The 4,202-nt window shown below is 59.9% G+C and overlaps 1 long non-coding RNA gene across 2 annotated transcripts; it reads left to right on the plus strand.

Annotated features, from left to right (window-relative positions):
- The first annotated feature begins 627 nt into the window (after positions 1-627).
- Positions 628-3,803, plus strand: LOC132003649 (uncharacterized). Of its 2 annotated transcripts, XR_009400263.1 has the most exons (5): positions 628-730; positions 1,403-1,561; positions 1,806-2,050; positions 2,972-3,060; positions 3,515-3,803. It is a non-coding gene; the product is annotated as an uncharacterized LOC132003649 (long non-coding RNA). The 2 variants fall into 2 exon arrangements; XR_009400262.1 differs by lacking the exons at positions 628-730; positions 1,403-1,561 and having other exon boundaries at positions 1,776-2,050.
- Positions 3,804-4,202: the final 399 nt, after the last annotated feature.

Here is a 4,202-nt window from a genome sequence, read left to right on the forward strand (position 1 = left end):
TTGGGTTTAAGGGCGTCGCTGAGGACCAGAGAGCAGGGGGAGAGCGAAACGGGGGTGGGGGTCTGCTTGGTGGGCCGCAGGGTGAGGGCCGCAGGGCCCCGGAGAGCGGGGTGACAGGCCGGGGCCAGAGCCCCATCCCTTCCGGAAGCCAATACTTGACCTTCCGTTCCCGGGGCTTCACCTCTCCCGCCAGGAGTCGGAGCTTTGCCTGCATTTAAAGAAGCCCTTGAGGGCTCAGAGGAGATTGCAGCCCGCAGTTTGAAAGTCCTACAGCCTGAGCAGCCCGTGCTTCCATCTCTGGCTGTTCTGGTTCCGGGAGGTCACCAGAGGCCTCCCGCCAGTTCAGAGGCCCAAGCCCGCCCTCCAGGGGAGGAGGGTCCCCGGGGAGGGGGCATCTGCTCCCTGAAGCCTGGTCTGGGCCGCTCCGGTCCCTGGCCACCTGGCTTAGCCACCTCTTCAGCCCAAGCCAAGCAGAGCCCAGGTGGGCAGACCTGGACCCAAACCTTCTTCCCGGCTAGGAGGTCCCGGGCTGTCGCTTAGCCCAGTCACGTCCTTGGACAATTACTTCCTGTTCAGCAAAATGGGTTCTGCAGCTCTTGTGGAGGGTAAATGAACCTGCCCTGCTACCGAGCCAGTTGTCGGGCACACGGCCAAAGCAAAGTATCACCTGGTGTCGGGAATGACCCAGGCAGACTCCGTCCTCCAGCTGTGAGCAGATCAGTCCCCGCAGGTATGTACAGACCAGTCCCTTAAGTCCCTCCAGGTGTGAGCAGACCAGTCCCTCCAGGATGCCTGAAACCCCCAGTGTCCAAAGCCACTCCGCACCCAGAAGGTAGGGCTGCCAGACGAAATATAGGACACAGTTAAGTTTGAATGTCAGATACATAACGAATCATTTTTTAGTTATAACTATGTCCCAAATTTGCATGTCACTGTTTATCTGAAACTCAAATTAAACTGGGTGTTCTGTATTTTTATCTGCAAAATCTGGCGATCTTAATTGAAGGATATCCAGTAACATGGGGTTTGGTTTTGGTTCCTTCAATCCTCTGATGGGAAGAGGCGAGATAAGAAAATTAACAGAAAAGCAGGATACAGATCTATAAATACACTGTCATCATTACTTGTTTTTAAATTTTAATGTATATTCACATAGAGAGAGACAGCAGCCCAGACGCGGTCCTGGCAGAGGCTGAGATGGACCCCGGGGGGATGGGCAGCCCCGGGGGGGGGGGGGGGGGGGGGCCCCGGGGGGGGGGGGTGGGGGCGGGTGGCAGGCGAGCTCCAACCCATCCGCCGCGACTCCCCCTGGACCCCAGGCTTAGAGGCCATTTTTATTTCTTTCTTCCACTTTTAAAAATTTTCCAACGTTAAACAAATTTTTTCCTAACCTTTTTTCAAGGAACACGTCTCACTTGATTTAAAAACTATTTTTGAAACAATCACTCACGTGGAAACTGCTTTTCCGCTGCATTGTTAAGGGCGCCGGGTGAAAGAAGAGAGAACCTTCACGTGTCACCCTCTCGTCCTGACGCATCTCAAACGCCTTCTAAAGCCGCAGGTGCCCCCCGCCCAGCCAGCCCAGGCCGCCAGCAGGCTTGACCCCGTCTCTGGGGAGTCTGAGCTCTGGGCATCCACAGCCCATCAGGGTGGGGCCCTGGTGCCTATGACCTCGGGGCCCCGGGTGCTGGGGGGGGTCACTCCGTGCTCCCCCACCCAGGCCCGCCCCCGTCCTCCCGCCACATTTCAGAGCCTCACATTTTGTTTGCACGGTTTCCTAACCTCCCTCACTCTTCGCCCGCCAGTACTGCCTTCCGCACGGCCGCCCCCAACGGCCATCCTCACGTCTGTGTCTCCCTCCCCTGCTTCCGCGAGCTGCACGGTAAAGAGTGTGTAAAGTCCGAGGGGGCACTGTCGGCCTCCCGGCAGGAAACTGGGTGAACGTGGATGTAGCAAGGCGCCGTCCGCCCTGACTCCCGCGGTCCCTCGGCACGGCCGCGGCTGTCCTCACCGCTGATCTCTGTGCTGCTGGGTTATGCCACCTTCACCGGTGAGTGGACATACTGAGGTTTGTAGGTCCCCACTCGGGGTCTACCTTTTTTATTTTTAATGCATCCCGCCCTGATCCCACTACCATGGGGGAATGCAGACCTGTCCCTTGGAGCTGGGCGTCCTGGCCGAATGAGCTTGAATAAGGGTCTTGAACGTGGGACTGGAGATGACCTGGGCTAAGAGCTGTGTCGCTCAAGGTTCCCATGCAGAGAACAGATACCCCTCCCGCTGCTTTTGGCAGAGAATGAAGCGAGGCAAGAGGTGAGGGCCAGAAAAGCAGGCAGGACCTTGGCTCCCGCACGGTTCCCAGGACACGACCTAGCCGGCCTGCCCCGTGTGGAAGCAGGAGACCAAGAGACCTGAAGCAACAGTCCACGGCTCAGCGAGCCCCGTGCCCGGCCCCCGGCCCCCGGCTGGATTCACACCGGCCGCCGAACAGCCGACCCTCACCCAGCCTCTCACAAGCCCACGACCCACCCCCAGAAGGCGCCCCGTGCGCACACGACCTGGGCCTGCCCCAGGGACAGAGCAACAGCACGGCCCCAGCTCCAGACCCCGAGGATCGCGCCTGACAGGCTGCCCCCCGAGCGGCAGGGAGGTCTGGCAGCGCGCCCCACGCAGCGGGTTGGGGAAAGGGGCGGCATCATGGTTGTCCGTGGGAGGACGGCCACCGCCAGCCTAGGAGACGTCCGTTGGGTTGGGGGGGCTCCACTGCCTGGGGGGCGGGGGCCGCATCAGTCTAGACTGTCTTCCTCTCCTGCTCAGCAAGTGTCACTCGCTCCATCTATGGTCTGGAGAGGACAAGGGAGATCATTCAGGTGCCCCGAAAAGGCCCAGAATGAGGGAGCCCGTGACTGCCCCCATGGTCTCTGTCCTGGGCAGTCAGTGTGGACGCCCTTCTGCTTCCATGACCTGACAGGTTCCAGAAGGCTGGGCAGGCCGCTCAGAGTCCAGCCCGGCCACGGGGATGACCTGCCACGGTTCGGTTCTCAGGAACTCTGCCAGGCGGTGAGCTTCTGGGTTGGGACTCTCGGCTCGGGAACGGGCAGACGGTGGGCCTCGGGGTCCCCTGCACACACCCACCAGCAGTCACTGATTCAGCTCAGGGGCCGTTGGAGTTTCTGGGAGACGGTGAGCTTGGAGGACCTCCGCCCGGGCTGCACGTGAGGGTCACCTGAGGGGCTCTCGTCCAATCTCGGGGCCCGGACCCCACCCCAGGCTAATCGAATCTGCCCCTGGAGGAGCCAGGGCGGTCAGCGAGAGAGGGTCGCGGGTCACGGGAGGTTGACTGCTCCGGCGTCAGCCTGGGGGTGGGGGTGGACTGCGGAGGCAGCGGGGACCAGAGGCCAAGGACAGAGTCCGTGCGGGGGGAGGGAAGGAACGGGGGCGAGGCCATGAGCGAGGCCGGCTGCGGGCGGCGGGAAGGACGTGCTGTTCCCACAGGGGACATCTGTTTTCTCAGAGAGGGGACGGTTTCAGCCGGTGTTGCATCGGGGACAATGCTGACTGCCTAGCTCCCCAAGTTCACCCGCACCCTGGGACCCAGGAGGCTCAAAGGGGCAGGCCCTCCGACGGGACCTGAGATCGTCAGCAGCAGCGAGAGGCTCTCCCTCCGGCTCCATCCGAACAGCAGACACTGTGGAGGAGGGTTTTTTAACTGCTTTATCGTGTTTGGGAAAATCAGTGCATGGTGGTTTTACACTAAATTTAAAAGCTCAGAAGAGAAGGGTGCCCAGCTGGCTCATTCGGAAGAGCGTGTGACTCTGTCTTGGGGTGGTGATTTCCAGCCTCACGTTGGGTACAGAGGTTTCTCCAGAACAACATCTTAGGGGCACCTGGGTGGCTCGTTCTGTTAGGCGTCCAACTTTTCGTTTTGGCTCAGGTCATGATCTCGGGGTCATGAGATCGAGCCCCGCAATGGGCTCTCTGCTTAGCTCAGAGTCTGCTGGAGGTTCTCTGCCCCTGTCCCTCCCCAAAAAAGCTCAAAAGAGAAAAATAAAAATCACCAGACACTACTGCCCAGAGTTGGTGACAAGGGGGTGACCATCTCTCCAGGTACCTCTTTGTGCAAATGCACATAGAAGATGCATGTGTGCAAACTTGCACACCTATAGACAGCACCAGTCTGCTCAGTTCCCATCTGTCCACAG

This window comes from Mustela nigripes, chromosome 16 (genome assembly GCF_022355385.1).
Source record: "Mustela nigripes isolate SB6536 chromosome 16, MUSNIG.SB6536, whole genome shotgun sequence".
In the NCBI taxonomy this organism is placed as follows: Eukaryota; Metazoa; Chordata; class Mammalia; order Carnivora; family Mustelidae; genus Mustela; species Mustela nigripes.